At 43.3% G+C, this 22,562-nt stretch overlaps 1 protein-coding gene across 3 annotated transcripts in view; it reads right to left on the bottom strand.

Moving 5' to 3' along the window:
• ARHGEF37 (Rho guanine nucleotide exchange factor 37) overlaps positions 1-22,562 on the bottom strand; it is a 78,565-nt gene that overhangs the window by 47,972 nt on the left and 8,031 nt on the right. The window contains exons 1-2 of one of the 3 annotated variants that reach the window (XM_084838662.1): positions 8,951-9,002; positions 2,824-2,889 (exon numbers count right to left, since the gene is read on the bottom strand). The exons of 1 other annotated variant lie outside the window; for it this stretch is intronic. The gene's annotated coding sequence lies outside the window, so the exon portion shown is untranslated. Of the gene's footprint in view, positions 1-2,823; positions 2,890-8,950; positions 9,248-22,562 lie in introns of those variants that run through there. One more of the 3 variants, XM_084838660.1, reaches the window with a different exon arrangement.

Below are 22,562 nucleotides of genomic sequence, written 5' to 3' on the forward strand. Positions count from 1 at the left end.
TGACCCAGATTAATCTAGTGAACTTTGTACCCTATTTTGACCTGGCTCTCCCTGGTCCTAGTCCAACACTGTAACCATTACACAGTGCTGACTTTCATTATGGGCTTTTTCTACACAAGATATTTATCTTGCACTGATCATTCCCTACTCATGGTTGTTTACAGGTTCTTTAGACAACATTGTGACTCTCCAGTTTCACATCTGTGTCTAAAGAGCACTTTTTGTGAGGTTTTTTAGAACAGGGAAAATGTGGTATTTAATTGTGAAAGCGAAAGAAACTGCTTTTTTCACTTGTGTATTTGTGCTATTACGTTACACCACAGTGCCACCTAGAGATTATGGAGCAGAAAAGGAAACGCTCTTCATGTAGTGCTTGGATCTCAATTCTGCAATGAAACTGAAAGTAGATACATCCGATTAACAGCCTTGGGTAGAAAAGCTCAATCTGTAAATTATATAAGTCTGTGTACATGACTACTTATATAATTTTACTCTGAAAGCATATATCCTATGGACACAATGTTTAATCAGTCAATTAGATTAATTGATTAAAACCTTTCAATTTACTAAATACAGCAGGCAGCAAATTTTTTGAAATGTATTATTATTCATAAAAGTTCTCATAAAAATGGAAGATGGCAAGTGCCATTTTAGAAGAGGCATTCCCCATTCTCTTATATATACAGGAAGGAATGCCTCTTCTATTGTGTTGTCTGGTACAATGCATACATTAATCAGGTTAGATCTAGATCCACTTGTGCCGTATCATTTCAATCCCACCATGGTAATGTTATATCTCTTTTGCACATTTATACCTTCTAGGGCATACAATGGCATTTGTTGCGGTATTTTGGATAATGTGGAATAAAAAGCAGGAAATAACGCTACGTTAGTGTTATATAGCATGTGCAATGTGCCTAAACATTTATCACTGCACTTCAATACCACTATAAAGCAGTAGTGTCAATCTAGCCTAGGTAACCCTGAGGGAAAAGACCTGTAGAATTTGTTACAGAAGGGCAAATATCTTATTTCAATAGTTTTGATGTGAAACACACCTAAATACAAAGAGGTTTACCACTATCACATTTTAGCCTGTGTGCAAGTATGCCACACACACAAAACAAAAAAAGAAAGAATCTTGTGGCACCTTTAAGACTAAGGAATGTATTATGGCATAAGCTTTCACGGACTAGGGTCCACTTTATCAGAAGTGTTATCTTCAGATGGCAGGTGGAGAGAGAGAGAGAAAAGAAACATCTATGTAGAGAACAAAAAGTAAACAGTGAAGTCAGATGTAAAGGAATTGCCAAAAAAGGAAAGAACGTAATTCTTTGGCAATTCATCAGCAGCAGAACTATATCCTTTCCTCATATAATGGATTCTTGTAATTGGGGGGTTGGAGTTGGGCAAGAGAGGGTTAATGGAGCCAAGGGTACTGCTAGAGAGTCTCTTAATGGTGTCTGGGTATCACACAGCAAATGCGTAATATGTGATGAATTTGTGTACAGCATCCCCTCCCCACAAAATCTAGAGAACTGAATGAAAACAAGGTACAGAACTAAAGAGATGTCAGACAAGACTTCTGTCTTTAACCATACACCACATGAACATGTTGACACTGCAGCATTATATTCTCAAACTCTGTGCCAGTCTGTGCTGCACATCCGTGGAGTTATTTTTATCCGATTGCTGCTGTTGATCAATTGTACTAACTGCAGGCTAGCTATTGCAAAAGACATTTTTAAATCCATTGACTCTAAAGTGGGAAATCTAAGATGGCTCTCATACAGAAGCTTCCTTTCACTGTAATAACTGAAAACTATTTATTCATGCAACAGAGAGGCAGAAAATATAAAGCTGGAAACTTTGTTGTGGTAGTTTCACCCAGGATTCTGACACCAAGGGACCAGCTTCATCTGAGAATGGCAGTCGTGATCAGGCGTAGAATCTTTTGCTCCATTTGCACCCCGTTTGCTTATGGCCAGTTCAAAGACATTACAATAGAATTTTAAAAAAACAATCGCAAAAATGGGAAAGATGCTTACACTGAGATTTTCCATTTCTAAAATATCACTTAAATCTATTTGGTAAATTCAGAACCCTCAAAATACTTCAGCTGTGTGTCCACACCCTATTATCCTTAAGAAGGCTGCTTTTTTTACCCCCTCCTACTCAACTCACAACACTCCTTTCTAGCACCACACACTGTTCCCAGGCTAAACCAATCTATGTCTTCTAGGCTTCAGGCCAGAAGGAAGGCCTGGGGAGTTTGAAATATGTTCAGTTCAGTTACGAACACTTGCTATGACAATGTCTGAGAATCCCCATTGTGATGTATTGTAAGTCTAAAGAATTGTAGGAAATGCTCATCTAGCAAATGTGAAAGTACAACTAGCCAAGGCTTCTACAGTGCTTAGTCGTTCTGGCCTGAGAGTGTTTGTTGAATTCTTTCATGTATTAGTCATCTTAATAAATGTCTATCCTTTGTTGTATACGTGGAGGGAATGATTGTAAGAATCAGCAGCCCTCAAACACAACTGTTCTTTATTTATCACACACAGAAGTGAAGAACTTAGCAGAAGCTCCACCCACTGTTGCTACTCCCAACTGGACAGGAGCTGCCAAGGTTCAAAACAATAACTAAGCCACAGTACCCTCCCCCTCCCACCAGGATACATAACATCCTTATAGAATCAACCAGTGTGGTGTAGTGGTTAGAGTGTTGGAATGGGACTCAGGAGATATGAGTTCTAGTCCCCACTGCGCCATGAAACTCACTGGGTAACTTTGGACTGGTCACTGACTCTCGGCCTAACCTACCTCACAGGGTTGTTGTAAAGATAACGTGGCGAGGAGGAGGAGGACCATGTACACCGCCTTGGGTTCCTTGCAAGACAAAAAAAGCTGGGATATAAATATAATAAATAGAAGACTTGAATGTCCTGAGGGTTACCTAAAGGCATGCATAAGCAACAGACATTACACCCATTCTATACAGTGACCAAAAGGTTAAGAGGAAGATAAAAGTTCCACAGGAAATCTGTCCCTTTTAAAATATGGACATCTTGTTTATTTGGTATAAACTAGCCTTGCTACATTGACAGAGTTCTTGCACCTTGAAGATCAGTGCAACAGGGAAAGGTTCAGGATGTAAAGATTTTCCCGGCAGGGGAATGCTGTGTAGGCAAAGGAGCAGTGCCAGAAAGAAAATGGTTGCACCCCACAGCTTACTCTCTTCATTGCAATAACATAAGACCCAATGGCTGGGTTCCGATGAACAGCAGGGAAAAGAAGCCATGGTGGCTTGTGTGTGCACCATTCCTTTAATTACCATCGCTGCGGTGCAGGTTGACACATCGTCCGAACCCGGTGAGGTGCACAGCAGGGGTGGCTTCCAAATCACCCCACAACCCATGGCTTGTTGTAGGGGTTATGGGGCAGTTTGGAAGCCACCTCTACCATGCACCTCACCAGGTTCAGACGATATGGCAACCCATGCTGCAGCAAGGGTAATTAGGGAAATGGCAGGCGGCACATGCAGGTCAGGGAAAAGAAACCACAGCGGCTTCTTTTCCTCCACTGATCGTCTGAACCTGGTCCATATGTGACCATTACTATTTTATCTTTCTTTTCCAAGAGCAAAAATAAAGCCCTATTTTTAATGAAGACAGATGGCAAAGCATAGTCCAGTGGCAAAAAATAAAGAATAATTTTAAAAAATAATCCCATGATCATGGCAAAGCATAGCATTCCCATGACCATCCTATGCTTACACCTTGTTGATGTTGTTGTAGTTCAAGTCACTTGAGTATTTCCATGCTGATGATCCTAGCCACTTTGCCTTCCAATTGATACAAAAGGTTAGTTATAGCTGGACAGATTAATAGGGTTGCATTTCTGGAGAACACTGTGTGAATTATTGCTCCAGTGCTCAGCCTAGTAGGAGTCAGCAGGTTTATAGACCTGAAACTAGTAGGAGTCAGCAGGTTTATAGACCTGAAACTAGTTTGGTAACCTGAGAATATCTAATTATGATACTTATGCTGCTTGATTTGACTGTGCCTTTTGTCATCATGGTTATCGAGCAAATAAGCTACATAGTTGTGTGTATGGGCGGGGACTAATTAGAAATTACTGTGTCCAAAATATCAGAAAATAATCTATCTGCCACTTAAGAAACTGGTCAGTTTGCCAGAAGACAGACTTCTTGCGTTATAATAAGGACATACAGATTTTGCAAAGGATTGCTACTTTCCTTGTGGCATTAGTTAAGCTCCATGGCAGATTTAATAAGGCAGATGTCAAAGGTTGCACTGGATAAGTTTGTTTGTTACAATTTTTGATATTAGCCTTGTATGTTTTATTCTTAGTTTGGTTACAATTTACAAAAATTGGAAATCAGTATTATGGAATTTTATCCCTAGCTTAAGTCTGTTAATTCTGAACTATTAGTCATTTTCTTTGATCGATGTCTATTTGCCCATTGTTATTTTCGTAATATATTTTATATTTTTTCTCTGTTATATTGTGACGACCGAGGGTTATAACACTGACCTGAATGGAACTATTTGTAGGACTTTTTTCTGTTTAAATATGCATAGGATTGGGACCTTAAGGACTTTAACCCCCATGTTCAAAAGGAGCCCCTCCGTGATCTCTGGACAGTTTGCAAAAGACCTTTTGAAAGACCAAAGCTGATTTTAAAACATGTGTTGTTTTGTTACAGAAAAAAGTGGGAAACGTTCATTGCAAGAAACATACCTCCTCTCATTGTCCTATTTCCTCCCTGCTGGCAGAAAATTGAAAGAACTGAAGTCAGGTACTTCTTTCTTGAATTCTATTTAATGCTCGTTTCAAAATGAAAGAGGGAGAGGCACTCACAATATGTTCCAACCAGAGTCACATTATCAGGGTGAACCCTTGAAAGAAGATCATCAAGAGAAACAAATCTGTTGCCTCCCATCCACAGTATGTAACAGTTTGTTTTTCCTGGAACACCTAATGATTTTGAAGCAATCGCCAAGTACTGGGCCTAGAGGCCAAATAATGCATTCTAAGAAAAGAAGGGGCGGGGGCACTCAAGCAGACCAGAGTATTCTAGGCTGGATAGGAAATGCACAGTGGAAATTTTGGACATGTTGTGGGAATTTAAAGAATATAATTGTGGAACTGGGACAAAACTTAGTGACTGAACTTGAGGTTTTTAACATGTTGTATTTATCTCAGAGATCATTTTGATGATCTCCAAAGAGACCTTTGGATTCTGTGAACTCTTCGTATTTGTACAAATCTGGGGATGATGTTTGCAGTTTGAGGGTATATTGAAAGACTGTTTTTCTTTAAATGTGAACAGTATGGATTCAGACAGTGCTATTGGGATAAAAGGCAAGCCAGTACAATCCTGTTGAGCGGTTTCACCACCGAAAGCTCAAGAATATATATGGCATGTGTATTTGGTCTGCAGTGCCATCAGTCTAAGGATGACACCCAGCTATCTCTCTTTTTCACCAAACACAGGTGAGGCTGTGACTGTCCTGAATAGGGTGGGGCATGTGTCCTCTTTTACAGAGGACAGTTCTCTATTTCAAGATGTCCTCTATTTTAAGGGGTATCCAGTCAAATTACGGTTTAAAGATAAAGAATAAAAACTGTTGCCCTTCAACGGTTAGCATCTGAATAGGCAAGCACATCAGTCACCTGGGGCAGTATCCAATGGTAGTCCTACCCAGACTAGGCCCATTCACTTTAGCGGGTCTACTCTGCGTAGGAGTACCATTCTACACTATGATGAGATATACTGGATTTCTATTTAAATAATTAAAGTAATTTCTAAATTTGCATCTATACATATGAAGTAGGATGTGCAAATTTTATGCAAACCACTGTCCTCTTTTTTGATGATGCATTTCCTCTTTTTTGTCAATTTATAACTGGCCACCCTAGTCCTGAACCAGTTCTTGGATGTGGTAATAAACTGCATGAGGGCAAACAAATTGAGGACTCCTTCACACTGAGCTTTTATCCTGCAATTGAGATTGCTCCTTCATGGAAATTTTCACAAGCTGAATATGAGCCAATAATGTGATGTGGCTACAAAAAGGGCAAATACTATTTGGGGCTGCATTAATAGAAGTATAGCTTCCAAATCCTGGGAAGTACTTGTTCCCCTCTACTCAACACTGGTTAGGCCTCATCTGGAGTACTGTGTCCAGTTCTAGGCACCGCACTTTTACTAGGATGCAGACAAGCTGGAGAGGGTTTAGAGGAGGGCAACAGGGATGATCAGGGGACTGGAAACAAAGCCCTATGAAGAGAGACTGAAAGAACTGGGCATGTTTAGCCCTGAGAAGAGAAGGCTGAGGGGAGATATGATAGTGCTCTTCAAGTACTTGAAAGGTTGTCACAGAGAGGAAGGCCAGGATCTCTTCTCGATCACCCCAGAATGCAGGACATGGAATAATGGGCTCAAGTTACAGGAAGCCAGATTCTGGCCGAACATCAGGAGAAACTTCCTGACTGTTAGAGCAATACAACAATGGAACCAGTTACCTGGGGAGGTGGTGGGCTCTCCCACACTGGAGACGTTCAAGACGAGGCTGGACAGCCATCTGTCAGGGATGCTCTGACTTGGATTCCTGCATTGAGCAGGGGGTTGGACTCGATGGTCTTGTAGGCCCCTTCCAACCCTATTCTATGATTCTATAGCTGCGCTGTTTTAACTATTTGGTGGGGGCTTAATTCAGCACTTCCATTAAACTTCCCTGAGCAGGGGAGCATGGACATGGGCCAGGGAACAAACCTCTTTCATTGGCTGAGCAGCATCTACACAGTTGATGACATTCAGTTCTAATCGCTGGACTCTGCCCACCCAATGGGCAGAGAGTAGGCAGTCTCAAGTGCCGTATGACCCACGAAAGCAGGTTTTTAGGTAGTGTATACTCCGCTATTCTTGCTTCATGTGCTGCTGATGGACCAAAGCAATTTCATGAAAATCTGGATATAGCCACAAAATGCTTCAGAAACCATCACCATGTAGATTCCTCCCAGGTTGCTTGAAAGACCGCCTTCTCCCATATGTTCCTAGCCGAACCTTATGTTCTTCTTCAGAGGCCCTGCTCCATGGGTCCCAACCAAAAGAAGTGAGGCCGGTGACCACTAGGAAGAGGGCCTTTTTGGCAGTGGCACCCCAATTATGGAACAGCCTTTCCAGAGAGACCTGACACCATCCTTGTGGCCTTTTTGGTGCCCGGTGAAGATCTTATTCACCCAGACTATTTTAAATAACTTATGTAGCCTGGGCCTCTGGGTTTTGAAATCTGTATTTGAACTCTGGGGTTGCTGTTAGGGTATCTCCCCCCACCCCATTGTATTTGTGCTGTTTTTCTTTTATGGGTTTATGTCTCATTTTAGTATTTGCATTGCTCTTTATTATTTATTGTAAGCTGCTCAGATAACTTTAGGTTACAGGGCAGCATAGAAATGTCATAAACAAATTATTCTATAATGAGCAAACTGTGCATTGTGGAACATGAAGAAAGGGGCAGCTAAGGAGAACATAGGGCTGCATCAGAATTTCATTCACTATAGAAGGAGGAGGTACAGAAAGGAAATAGAAAGGCAAGGATGGTGTTGGTGGACTGTGGGCCAGCGTAACAAGAGGAGATATGGATGTTACATCTAGAATCAAGTCTTACAGAGCAGCTGCAACTTTGATGCCTGGAATGAGAATTCAGCTGGTTGTGGCGTCTGCTGCAGCATCGTGAGCAGGCAACCCTATGGGGGGAGGGGGGCAGCAAGCGCCAAGCCCAGCTGATTTTTTGGCCAAAGGCTTAACTGTGCGTAACTCTGGCAGAATTGCACCCTTACAGTTTTGACAGCGAAGTGGGTGGAATGTTGGTCAATCGGGATACGTAAGAGCTAGTACCACCTCTCCCACTGAACTGTTATTTGAGGCACGTCATGGGCCCTGTGTATAACTGAGAACCAGCTTGCAATATTTGGATCCCAGCATTTTCAATCACTGTGTGGCAAAAAGCAGGGAGAGAAGGTCCAATACACTTTTTGTCACCGACTAATGAGAGTAAGCCGAGTATTCTGCCTCGAGCCCTATAAGAGACCCTGTTTGTATGCTCTGAAAATGCATGGAGTGCAACTCTTCTAAGACTCTACCATTTCAGACAGCCCATAGAGGATTTTATCCCTGAGCGTTCACACCATATCAAAAATCCCATCTGCAAAGACCTAGTGCGTCAGGAAGGATAACTACTTTCTTGCATTGTGGTTTTCCATATGGGTATAGTTCTCAGTGTGGGGGAGCATCCCGACATGCCATCCCTCACCTACACTCTGAAGTGGATGCACTACCTGAACATATAGAACACCACACAGACAACAGGTATGAAGGCACTTGCATCATTCAGTTACTACCTATACTTTCTTTTGGAGGCCTGCCACATAATTTGGGCTGCTCTCCCTTTCTTTTTCATTCTGGCAGGACCTCTGTGCTGTTAACAGTTGCTCCATGGCAAAAATAAACAAACAAAAGTGATGTGTCACTTTTTGCATTACTGCACCTGTTGAATGTCTGCATGTCTGGCAGTTGTTAAATGCACAGGAGTCTTGCCAGAAAAGAAATGGTGGCAAATTGCTGGCTCGATGAAAAACATGGAAATAGCAGTGTTCCCCTTTACCTCCTCCTATGACAGGCACCTGACTCCCCACCCCCACCCCCGAAAGACAATGGAAAGTGCAGGATCTGGAATGTGGTTATGTAACCTTTCCACTTGTCCATGCAGGAAGAGTCTGCAGTCCCTGATTAATGGCTGCTCCGTAGATTTTTTGCTAACCACACACATTTCCAAGGGCTTGCCCCAGCTCTGTTAGAGAATAACTCCATTGTCAGCAAAGCAAATGCTGTTGAGTTTGTCTCTTGTCTATTAATTCTTACCTGCTAATTAGCCAGGGATGTCCAGCTTGTTCAGGCTGCCTTTCCTGCTGCTGCTGCTGCTGCTGCTGCCTTTATGGGAGTTAATGATAAACCCACTCTTGTTCCAGTTGCAGTGACGCAGCCCGGGTGGGTTGGAAAGGACTGGCCCACTCAGCTGTGCATGTGTCTGTGCGAGTGCCGTTCCTGCGCTGCCATTCCCTCCCTAAGCTGTTTACTGCAGGAGGAGGCAGCTGAATGCAAGTCCAAGACAGCCAGCTGAGTGTGCCAGCTCATTACTCCCTTGTGCAGCAAAACGCAGCCAAGGCAACAAGCGTCATGGCAGCAGGCCAGCTGTGGAGATTGCTGGATGAAAGTGGAAGGTGTCCTGCATGGGGAACCAATAACCAGGCCTGACAGGAAGACAAAATTGGGGAGGGGGGGAAGCACCTTCACAAAGCAAGAAAAATACTAAGGGGAACAGATAGTGGGGGCCACAATCCACAGCTCAGCTGACTGAGCTTTGGCCGTCTGCCAGATCTTAGTCCAGTGCATTTTTCCCCTGCTTGTTTACTAACTGGCAACCCCTCAGCATGGTCCAGCAACAACATCCTTGGGAAACTTAATTTGCTTTTATTAACAAGCGTGGTCTGGTGCTTATGGCAGCCATGAGCAAAAGGTTTTGCTCATTAGAGAACTCTAAAAGTGCAAATGGCCTGTACTCCTACTGCCACGCCTGGCAGGTGGGGACATAAGCTCTCCCTCGAGATTGATTTTTGAGCATTTGGTAATTACACGTTTTTGCACCATAATAGTCTCAAATCAAAACAGATTTGATTGGGAAGGAGCACAAATTGTACCAGTAGATGAAGTAGGTTTAATGTTTAATTCATGTTTATAAAATTTTCACATCTTTATCATCATGTTCGCGCGCGGGGGGGAGGGATGATTCCAAAATGCAGCAGCCAGCCAAGCTTCTCAGACTTGACAGCACAGCTTTATCATGGCCTAGCTGTCTCAGTGGCTTCCTTTATGCTAGCCAAATGTGCCTGGCTATTCCTCTAGATATCCTCAAGGTGACCCAGGAAAATTGAGAAGGGCTGGCCCAGTTGCACCTTCCAGTTCTGCCAAAAATGCTCCGTTGTCTACTACAGTGTCTTGGCTATACTTTAATTCACATTGGTTTCAACACATTTGCCTTGTATCATTTTCCCTATTCTGTGTTCCACATCTAATGAACCAAGGTTTTTTCCTTCTCCGCCATCACTTAGCAAGGCTTACATCTTTCTAAGCGAGATTTGGTAGCCTAAAACCATCCTCTGATTTGAGCTGCTTCTCTCCAATGTTGCTGTTTTAAAGTTTTATGTTCTAGGTCACAGCTTTCCAAACTGTGTGCCACGACACATTAGTGTGTTGGCGGCAGTGTGTAGGTGTGTCGCGCAAAATGCAGAAAATTGTGCGGAAGGGCACCGCGGAGCTCCCTTACTTGCATTTGCTTCCCTTGGCCCCTCCCCCAGAACTTCCTAAAGCAGCTAATGTTAAAGCAGCTAAGGCTTAGCTGCTTTAACATTAGCTGTTTTAGGATCATGTGGCGTCTTGACGTAGGACGCACATGATTGGCGGTGTTGGAGCAGTACAGCGAGGTAGAGGCGCGGGGCGGAGAGAGGGGAGAGGAGGCGCCGCCCTGGGAGCAGAGCTTGGCCAACGCCAGTGCGAAGTGGCAGTGGCCCCTGGCCCTGCGAGATTTCGAGCGTGCCCTTCGTGGACTTCTGCACCGCGCTCCTGCACGGCCAGGCTAGAGTAGCGCGCAGGTGGAAACGCCGCCTGGGACTGGGACTGCACCAAGCGGGCCGTCCACCATCTTGGCCAGTTGGAACGGAGCTTGGTGGAGGCCAGAAGCCTCAGAATCAGAGTGCTCCCAATCCCCCGGGCGAGCGCAGCTGCAGGCTGTCACCCAGTCAATCCACCTGCTGCTGGCCGAAGGGAGGCCACCCTCCCAAACCCAATGTGGCAAACAGCAAGCCACCCACCACGTGGCACTTCTAATTTGATTTCTGCCATTTATTTTTATTTTACTCTGCTGTAATTGTGGATTAACCACCCACCAGCAGTGTACCACCGGAGAGTGCTGGAACTGGATTCTGGACATAGGCACTGCAAATATTTACAGCAATATAGCCTTGTAGTGAGACATATATATTTACACCATTTTTGTTGGACTTTTGCTTCTCTACATCATGTGTTTTTGCAGCTGAGCTCCTACCTGGGCCTATGTGTCTTAATATGTACTGTAAATACTTTAGTTAATTTTGTTTATTTTTTACATTTTCTTGCACTTACGCTGGGTTGGATGAATCACAGGTCGGAATTAAGATTGCCGGGAGAATTATCAACAACCTCAGATACGCAGATGATACCACCCTAATGGCAGAAAGCGAAGAGGATCTAAAGAGCCTCTTGTTGAGGGTGAAAGAGGAGAGTGCAAAAGCTGGTTTGAAACTCAACATTAAAAAAACGAAGATCATGGCATCTGGCCCCATCACTTCCTGGCATATAGAAGGGGAAGAAATGGAAGCAGTGACAGATTTTACTTTCTTGGGCTCCAAGATCACCGCAGACGGTGACTGTAGCCATGAAATTAAAAGACGCTTGCTCCTTGGGAGGAAAGCTATGGCCAACCTAGACAGCATAGTAAGAAGCAGAGACATCACCTTGCCGACAAAGGTCCATCTAATCAATGCTATGGTTTTCCCAGTAGTAACGTATGGCTGTGAGAGCTGGACCATAAGGAAGGCTAAGCGCCGAAGAATTGATGCTTTCGAACTGTGGTGCTGGAGAAGACTCTTATGAGTCCCCTGGACTGCAAGGAGGCACCAGTCCATCCTAAAGGAAATCAACCCTGACTGCTCATTGGAAGGACAGATACTGAAGCTGAAGCCCAAATATTTTGGCCATCTAATGCGAAGAGAAAACCCTCTGGAAAAGACCCTGATGCTGGGAAAGACTGAAGGCAAAAGGAGAAGGGGACGGCAGAGGATGAGATGGCTAGATAGCATCCCTGATGCAATGAATATGGACTTGAGCACGCTCCGGGAGAGAGCGCAGGACAGGAAGGCCTGGCGTGCTATGGTCCATGGGGTCACGAAGAGTCGGACACGACTGAACGACTGAACAACAACAACTCATAAATGACAACAATATATGTTATTTTCTTACAAATCATATATTTTTAAAAATATAAATGAAAGGTTTTCATGAGGTATGTTCTATCCCCATACATTTCATTATTACAATTTATGTATGTGTCTGTATCTCTTAGTTTAGTTAGTTAGTTAGTTTAACCTCCAGTTTGCTAGTAAAACTGAATTACCGTGTCACGAAATGATGCATGTCTAAAAAGTGTGTCACCAACATGAAAAGTTTGGAAAGCTCTGTTCTAGGCGGTTGGTTTTTAGCCATGTTGTTGCTTCTGCTTATTTTGTATTTTTGTGGATTGCTTTAAGTTTAGCTTTCTATAGAAAGGCAACTAGTAAGTTTCATTTGTTGAATTTGATTTTTTTTTTTTTACAAGTTCTCACAATAGATCCAGTTTTATTCACTGAAACAGTCCAACAGGAGTACTCAGATTAGGGCAGGTTTATCTGCAGTGCTGTGCAAAGCAAACCCAAAACAGGCCCACACGGAAACACTGTGTGGAGCACCATCAACAGGACACAAACATCAGACCAGAGCTGAGGAAGGAATTGGGCAATGGGGGATGGCATAAGGACTTCACTTCCAGGGGATAAACTGCAGTATCTGCTTTGTGGGATCTGTCAATGTTCACATTTAGGGCGAGTCATACATGGCATTTTGCTCTGGGTACACTTCTGCTCCTGTTGCATATCTCTATAATATCAGGGCCAAACTAGACACTTAGCTTGTCCTTGGGAATCATGCCAGATTTTTTAAAAAATTAATAGGTGCAAGGGCAGGTGTTCCACTGGGACCGCTGTGTGTGTGTGTGCATCCCCAAAATCACCCTCACACATACATCTGCTATTAACCCCAGAAGTAAAGTTTTCATTGGTATCAATGGGAGCTTTCCTTCAAGGGATAATAACCGGAGCAAGGGGGGGAGGTATTTTCACTAGGATTATGACAGGAGAGGAAGGGATTGAATCTCTCCTCCTTGCACACTGTAGTCATAACAAAAATTGGGGGCTCCCATACCTGCTATTAATTTGATTAAAAACACTGAACTCTGGAAGAGGAATCTTGTCAGCAATTCTCCCCTCCAATTGCTGCCCTGTAAGACTCAACCCACAATGTTCAGTAGCCTCCCACCCACCCTCTGGAGATGCTTTTGGAGGGTTACAGAGGGCTGCAGTTGCGGAGGGAGGGGAGATCCATCACACTAGCTTCAGAGGGGAATATATATTTCAGGGGTGGGGAACAACGTTGATGGACTACAGTTACCATCCTCTGAGCTTTGGCCATGCTGGGTGGAGCTGATGGGAGCTGGAGTCCCAACAACATCTGGAGAGCCACACGTTTCCCACCCCTGATGTAGACCGTCATGCACACCCTATTCAGCAGCTATTCAGAGTGCATAGTTAGAGACCATCAGCAAATGCATAGTTTAAAACATAGCACTTAAAAGTTACAGCCATGAAGCTCAGTGATTCCATCTGTTTGTCACTGCGACATTACTAATACTAAATCATGCTGGATTTAACAGTGTGGTGCACAAGATCTAAATATTCTGAAGTGTTAAAATATTCAACTATCTGAATGAACATCAAGATCTTGAGATGTTTGATTTGGCTTGAGTTGCCAGATGATTACTCTGAAAACTGCCTTTAAAAATTATGTCCCTGGCATAGAAACGAGTACAGGAGATGTAAGAGTTCTAACTAATCAGGGCACCAAGGTCAGTAGGACACCATGTCCAGACAGGGAAAGTGCAGCTTTAATATCTCTTTGATGATGTTCCATCTGGTCATCATCCTAAATGACCAGTACTCATAACTTTCTTCCAAAGCAGAATACCTTTCCACTGCAGGGGGATTTGCTTGCTTGCTGCAATTAATTTCCTAAGCCCTCAAAAGTTATGAGATTGGAAATTCAACCTTTTATCAAGTCCATGTCCTGATTCAGGATAGAAGCGCAGGTTGACTGAATATAAATATATAATGATGGCCCAGTTTTCTGTCCCAGTTGTGGGCAGTATTAAATGTGACAAAGTAAGTTAAACAAAATTATTAAAATGTCTTTTCCCTTTCCCTCCTTCACTTCCAGCTTTTAACACCTTCTGGTAAAAAGTAACCCTAAGCATGTGGATGCATAACTTGCATGTGTGTGCAGATATTAATGCACCATAAGAACTACTATAAGACCTTGTTTATATTCTTAGGTAGCCCGGGTAACAACCTCACAATTAACTTTAACCTCTGGTTTGTTTATACATTCAAATGAGTAGAAACAAGAGATTCAATTCGTATGGTATTTTTGTCACAATCTCATGCAAGTTCATTGCGACGATGTTATATAGCTTAATGACTAGACTATTTGTGCCTGCAAAGTGCGCTGGCTCTTGATTGTGAAAAGTCACTCCAAGTCCAGAACCACTGGAGAATCAAGAGCTATTGATTTAACTGTCTTTCAGTGTGGAATAAGTGATTAGCAGTAGCAGGACTGACATTTCTGATGGGTGAAGTTTACAGAAACACATCGGCTTATGGATGACCCGAGAGAGTTAGCATGGGCATGTAGCTGAAACACCCTAGAATTCCATATTCATCTAGATCAGCCTTCTCCAACCTGAGAAGCCCTGTATGTGGTTTGGACTACCAGTATCCCATCATAGCTATGCTGCCTGGGGATGGTGGGAGATGTCGTCCAACACATCTTGAGGGCACCAGGTTGGGGAAGGCTGATTCAGATGGTGGTTATCAACCACTGAATAGGGCTGTCCACCAACTTAAGAATTTGCATTTGATTATGCATATCCCTTGACATGAATTAAACAACTGAAAAAATGTAAATAATTGCCAAAATGTAAATATAAGTGCCTTTTTGATATGCCGAGGAAAATGAGATATTAATTTGCAATTTAATAAGCAAAACCTACCATTATTGTAAGGAGAAAAAGCATCTGTTTGAAAAACAAAAAGTATGCCTTTAACTTTCAGCTCCACCAATTAAGATTGCTCTCCAACTATTAATCTGCTATCCTATGCATACTTTCTTGTGAGTAACCACCTCAGAACTTAGGAAGACTTACATCAGAGTAAACCTGCATAAGGGCCAGGCAGTAAGTTGATTAATGTATTAATTAAGCCAGTTAAAGCTTGCATCCCTGCTTTTGAATCTTGATTGTGTACAGAAGCCTTAAAAAAGAAGAAACACAACTACATAATTCTACTGGAGATTGATTAATGCACAATAGCTATCCATTTAAGTTTCTTTAGTGTACTCGCAGGTGCTGACACACCTTATAATTCTCACAAAACTGCACTAAAAGAATATCTTGTATTACTGCCACCACTCTAACCACCCTGATTGTTGTGTGCCATTTCAAGAGCATTATCAGCAAGAGAGAAATGGCAAAAGTCAATTAATATTAGTGATGGGGGTCTGAGGTAAGTAGAACATAGTAAATGTCAGCATTTTAGTTCCAAGAAGTATATTTATGGGCTGGGAGCCTGTAATATGGTTGGTTTTTCTGAGGTCCACAGAATAAAGGTCTCTCCAGTGATCAGACCTGCTCTCAGCAGAATGTTATCTTCCAGGATGTTAAGCAGCATTCCCTCTAATTTCACCACCACCTGCACAATTTGACCTAGTCTAAATGTGTCCTATGTCCGACACACTTTCTCCTCCCATTTGAACTTTATAAAAGAATGGAAAACCTCAATTGAAAACCTAATAACTCTCCCCCAGGGCAGAAATGGCTGCTGTTAACCTTCCTCCAAGGGTCTCAATCAGGCTGTTTAAATGCAGCTAATCAGGATGATAGGGAACCATATCTTCACATTGTCAGTAATTGTAATGGGTTGTTTCCAGCACAGAACAACTTCTTGTTTTCCATTAGCTTCTTTTGCCAGTGTCTGATTTGTTTTATTCTGTCACTGTCCTCATGCTGCAATTTCCCCAAGGTCATCCTAGCAAGTGTCACTTCTAGAAGGATGGTGGAGGGAGGAAGACTTGCAGGCCAATCCTATGGTCCCATTATGTTGGCACTGCTGCTAGAATACTAGCATTATGCAGACATAACATAGTTTTGATGCTATGCACTCCCAGCAGCAAAGTGGAAACTAAAACATCAATAAAAAAGGTGGCTCCCAACTTACTGGAGAGTCAGAGGTTGTGGGGATGCCAGATGCGAGGGAAGAAGGATCCTGGTCAGGTAGCACCATTGTGCTCCTGGTAGGGACAAGCATCGGTGGGAAAAGGCTGAGCCAACTGGGGGCTGATTGGATGGTTGTAGGGTGGGGCCTCAGGAACAGACCAGAGGAAACACATTCTCCCTGCAGTCCACTCCAGGCCTTAAAATGCTGGCCGGAGTCATAAGGGGACAGCATTGCAGCACTGGAACCCCTTACAACCCACACAAGTAAGGCACCAGCCAATGTGCAAGGATGCTATCATGACATTATGGAAACCATTCCACACCTCCCCTTGCACTCAATGCATGGGCATGCTCTGAGGATGAGCTCACAGCACCTTGCCTACCAGAGCCTCCCATGACTCAGTGGTTAGGAGGACGGCAACTGACACTTGCAGCCATGAGTGCTAGGGCTCTCCTTAGAAAGGGAGAAACGATGCATTGATTACTAGGAGTTAGCATGGGTTTATGAAGAATAAGTCATGCCAGACCAGCCTTCGCTCCTTTAAAAAAAGAGATACACATTTGATAGATTATGGGAATGCCATGAACATAGTATATCTTGATTTCAGCAAAGCATTTGACAAGGTTTCCCATGCTATCCTTGTTAACAAGATGGTAAAATGTGGGCTGGACAATACTATTGTTAATTGGATCTACAACTGGTTGAACAACGGTAACAAATGAGTGCTCATTGATAACTCGGCATCAATCTGGAGGGAGGCCTTGACTTGAGTGCCACTGGGTCCTACACCTTGTTGTATAGAAGATGGAGCAGACTTGTTCTCCAGAGGGCAGAACTAGAACTAATGAGTGTCATTGCAAAGAAGTAAGATTTTGGCTAAACACTAGGAGAAACTTCCTAAAAGAGGTGTTTAATAGTAGAACAGCATGCCTCAGGAGGAGGTGGGCTCTTCTTTACCAAAGAAGGCATTTAAGCAGAGGCTGGACAGCCATCTACCAGAGATGCTCTAGTGGCATCCTGCATTGAGCATGCATCAAGCAGAGGACTGGACTAGGTGACTTCCAAGGTCCCTTCCAACTCTAAAATTCTATGCTTCTAAGAGGATTGAATCCCCTGGTGGCCCAAATGCAGCCTGCAAACAAGCTATTTGACAGGAACAGAACCAGTGAAGGAAGACAGTGGTATTCAAATGATAACAAGGCTAGTATGTAGAATATTTACCACAGCTAGCCCCCACCCCATAGAAAGACCTGAGTCCCGCTGCAATCCCAACATCTGACAACATTCAGAACAATGCAAATACCAAGTTCGTATTCTATCGTCCAAAGGAGAGGGAAGGCAACCACTTAGGAAAGTATCTATGGGCCCTACCCCTTATACCTCACTGGCTCTCAGGCCTCTTCTTCCCAAATCTCTGAAACCCTACTTACTCATCTTCCCTAGTTTCTGAGCTCTGTTAGTGGTAAGCCTTTCTTACCTGCTAGACTGCAGCTCTCCAAGGCACTATGCAGCAGGTTAAGATCTTCTTCCAGAGACATTCCCCCCTCCTATTAAATGGTGGAATATAGGGGCCTTCAGGACAGCAGAACCCCCAGACTACATTCTTGGGGCTATACTGGCACAGTTAATGAAGATGTGGAGCACAGCCTCCAAAGAAAGAGGCACACGAGAAACACGAATGAAAGAAAGAGTAACCAAAAGGCCCAGGTATGAATGAAATGACGGGGCATTGCTGAGAGAATGCGGTAGCCTTACTGGTGTAGCACATGTACTTCTAATTACAGGGATTCATGAGCACCCCTCACTATTGTGCGATCTAGTGGAGGTAGTGATCAGCTTCTAAATATTTATTATTATTAGAGGTACAAAATGGCACAGGCATAGGAGAGTTGTGCTGCTTGGCATCAGTGATATCATAGAGATATCACTGATAGCATCCAACAGCAGTCTGTGACATCAATTTGACACAGTACTTGCCATCACAATAGATGGGCTAGCTGGGATGAAAACTGCAATTCCTATACAAAGCAATTTTAGCACTGCGAAAATGTATTTTCCCCACAACCCAGGTGCTCACTGGAGGACAGATGTTTGGAGATGCCGTAACAAGTGTACATTTATTGCACAATAAAATGATCCCAAAATCCGTATTTGGGCAATACCATTATTAAGTCAGCTAAAGGTTACAACATGGAGAACTCTCCATCAGGCAAGTTGGTAAACAAAGGGAAAAAGAAAAGGGGCGAAAGAAAAGGGAGGGGGAGGGAGAAAATGGAAGATGTTCAAGCCACAAAGCTTGCGACTAGTTACAACTGTAAGACAGAATGTGGGAGGAGGCTTCAGACATTCAAATTAAGCCCTACCAGGTACAGAGATGGCTTTAGGTTGCACTTGGGATTCTTCCAAGGGCTGCTGGGATGGAGAAATGAATAAAGAATGGTTGATCCCCCCATTTCTGAAAATACAAATTACAGTTGTTATTCAGCACAGTCTCCATCCATGGGCCAAATGCACAGGTTCCTTGGTAGGTGGGAAACAAAAGCAGAGAGGACCCAGACAGTTTTTATATTTACAAAGCTGGAGTTAATCATCTTGGAAAGGTTATTAGAGTCTTCTACTTGTTTGGCAGTAAGGGAGCATGTCCAGTTAAATTAGAGCCAACCTGAGTTTAATGAGGAACAAAACACAGAGATTATAAGTAGAGCTTAATGATTCATGCCTAGCCAGCATAAAATGTTTTCCCACTTCCTCCCCTTTGATTTGAAAGCTTGGCTTCCCTCTCACTATGCATTTAAAACAAGAATTCTAATCTTTAGGAACTTCTGCTGAAAGTTTAGCATCCGCTTAATCATGTTTTTAAGAGATCCTAAACAATGAAAGTATTATGTTATACATTTGTCTTCCTCTTGGTGCAAAGGATGCAGGTGTCTGCTTTTGTTAAATGGGTTCCTTCTGATTGGTGCTTTCAGATCTCAACATCAGCGTAAACTACAGACAAGGCAAAAAAGATGCCTAGACCATGGTAAGAAGATGTAGAGGCTTTCAACTTCACAACACAATTGTTTAAATCCAAACCTAGCTGGATAGAGGATGTCACTTTTGAAGTGTAGTCCATACTATATGAAATGGTGAGATGGATACACAATGGATATCACAGTTATGCTTGCTTTCTAAACTTTATGTACTTTGTGAAAAAGTTAGTTAGTTGTAAGCATCTTTAAGCACATCTTATCTTTCTTAAACAGAAACAATAAGGTATGTCTGTAGTTGTTCAATATAACAGGTAACCATTCAGAAAATTTGAAGATTAAGAAAATCTCCAGCTATTTTCTGGTAAGGTATGGTCCCATAAGGTATGGGACCATCCAGAAAGGATGCCACCCATCAAGGAGGACAAAGGAAAGATTTACTGTTGGTTAAAATGGGGCAAAATGGGATGAAACATACTCGCAATGTTCAGAATAAATCTGAAAAGAGGGAGGGAATTTGGACCATATGTTATTATTGCATGGAGGGAAAAACTAGAGAATTTACAGGAAGGGCACTGCCCTACCCTGCCCATATGCTACAAACTTTTCAGTTTTATGTGACTCCTACCAGTCAACTGATGTATTGGAGATCCAGGACCAATCAGAAAAAAGGATGAGAGAAGTTGTGGAAGTATGGCACAAACACCAAGGGTCATTTATTGCTGTAGTATGTAGGAATAAAAGGAACACTCTCCACCATGAGATGGGAAAACAGAGAAAAAGGTGTATGTCATGGTGTGAGCAAATCAACTGAGTGAGCTCCTTTCATATGATCTGATCATAGCATTGTGATCCATCAAAACATTTATGAAATATTAGCTTCAAAATATACATCATTCTCTCTTCCAGCTCTTCAACTGACAGATGATCAGGTGCACCACACACAGCGTGTAGGTTAATTCCCTCTGCTTGCCCCTCAGTCCTCCAGGCAGCGCCACATGGCATCCTAGGGGACTTGGCAGCAGAACCCACCTTGTCTGCCACTAAGCCCCTGCCCGTTTTCTTTCAGTGCCCCTTTCCCCTTGCCTTGCCAGCCCCTCCAAAGCTCCCAAACACTTCAGTGGAGTTGCCGCTGGACCCACCCCAGCTTCCACCAAGCCCCTACCCCTGTCCTCAGTCCTACCACGAGCCCCTTTTTTAAAAAAATATTTTTTTGTGTGCAAATAAAAAAGTTTTATATAAAACTTTTAAAAGTTAAAATATAACACTTTTATATAAAATAAAATATTTTATAAAAATAAAATATTTTATAAAATATAAAATGGGGCTGGAAAAGTTTTTTTGCATTTTCCCAGCCCCATTTTATGTGCACAAATGGCCCCTTTATTTAACATCAAGGGGGGGCGGGGATCCAAAAGCGCCTCTGAATATGGACTGTAACAATAATTTATGCAGGTCTCAAATACTCGTGGACTATAAAAACATTTACTATGCAGATCTCTAAAATGCTCAATGTGTTTCGAGACTATCAGCTTCGCTTTGTTTGCAACTTTGTTGCAGTGTTTCCCCAACCGCATCCTCTCCTTTTCCTGTTTCCACAGTCCTTAAAGACCTGGCTTTTCATCTCTGTAGCCTACAGCTCTGTGCTGTTTCCACAGAGCTCTAATCAAATTATTTTCTTGATGGCTGGGTGGAGTCTGAGTTAGGTCTGATTACCTAATCAGTGTTCCCTCCTCCTTTGCCTCCTTCTCCTCTGCTCCAGTTTCCCGCTCCGGCCAGTCTCCTCCATGCCTTCCAAGCCCTTTTGTTTTTTCCTTTAAGCAAAGTTGTGTGTGCAGCATCCCCATCCCTAGCGCACCCCCACCCCAAGGCGACCACTTCACAGAGACACCTTCATCGGACACCAGCGTTGTTGTTGCTCTTCTCCCTTATTCTGGCTTCCCAACGGCCCTGTAAGGAGAAGAGATAGTGGCTGGCTGGCTTCCCAATCTAAGGCACTTTTAATACCCATTGAAATCCTAATTGTCAAGCCTTTCTCCTGCGTGGCTGAGAAGGCAGACTTCCCCATCACCTAGGAGGAAAAAAGCCATCAAACTGGTGAGAAAAAGGGAGAAGCAGCAGTCAGTGAAGACAATGGGAGACAGAAGTTCCAAGTAAATGCATTGAAGGGGATGGAAGACCATAAGACTGCTACTCTAAGTAGGCTTACAATGCACTCTTATGCATGCCTACCCAGAAGCAAGCCACACAGATTTCAATGGTGCTTACTCCCAGGAAAGGAAAGCCTTACAGCCAGTGAGTTTACTCAGAAGTAACACCCCTAGCACATGTCCACACAAAGCAGAACAAAGCACTAAAGGGGAAATAAATACACAGGGAGGAAATGGAGAAGAGAGCCAGTGGATGATATATTAGTTGTGCAACTCTTCATCTCTGCCTCCCTCACTCCCTTCTGCTCCGCTCCAGCCCTTTTGTTTTTTCCTTCAGAGTTATAAAGCACACTTTTGCTTTAACGAAGGAGTGAAAAAAATGTGTGTAGCATCCCCTTTTAAACCCTTCCCACACCCTAAAACGGGGACTTAAAGCACACTTTCGCCTTAACAAATGGAGCCGAAGTAAGCAGGAAAAATCTGACTATAACCAGTCTCAGAATAAGCGTTTTTTTCTGCGATAAAATGTGGGGCTGGTGCTGAATGGCTATGATGTCATGGAAACACAGAGACCTTACAGTCCTTACTCAGAGGCACTTTGGGATTTTTTTCCCCTTTTGATGTTTTGTGTGTACGGCGCCCTCCCTTTGGGTTTTCTACCGTTTATTTAATTTAATCTTTAGTTATTTGTCGTTGCGGAAGTGCTCAACTGCGAGTATCCAAAAATATAGGGGCTTGCCTTGTCTACTCCCTTGTATGTCAAGTATACAAGAGAACACTCAAAGCAACACTTTGATAGCCTTGCACAGTTGACTGGTGGGGAAACTGGGTATAAAGACCAGGTCCGCAGCCTGGGGGTCATTTTGGACTCCCAGCTGTCCATGGAGGCTCAGGTGTCAGCTGTGAGCCGGACAGCGCTGTATCAACTCCATCTGATACCCGACCATCTGCTCCCATCGGTAGTACATGCCCTGGTCTCCTCTCGTTTCGACTACTGTAATGCGCTCTACGTGGGGTTACCCTTGAAGACGGTTCGGAAACTGCAGCTGGTACAGAACGCGGCGGCTCGCCTGATTAAAGGCAGCCGCCGGCGAGATCACATCACTCCAGTGTTGAAGGAGTTGCACTGGTTACCAGTTGTTTTCCGGGCCAAATTCAAGGTGTTGGTTTTGACCTTTAAAAC

Source organism: Heloderma suspectum, chromosome 2 (assembly GCF_057233095.1).
Source record: "Heloderma suspectum isolate Gila_16-S chromosome 2, 16-S_ref, whole genome shotgun sequence".
In the NCBI taxonomy this organism is placed as follows: domain Eukaryota; kingdom Metazoa; phylum Chordata; class Lepidosauria; order Squamata; family Helodermatidae; genus Heloderma; species Heloderma suspectum.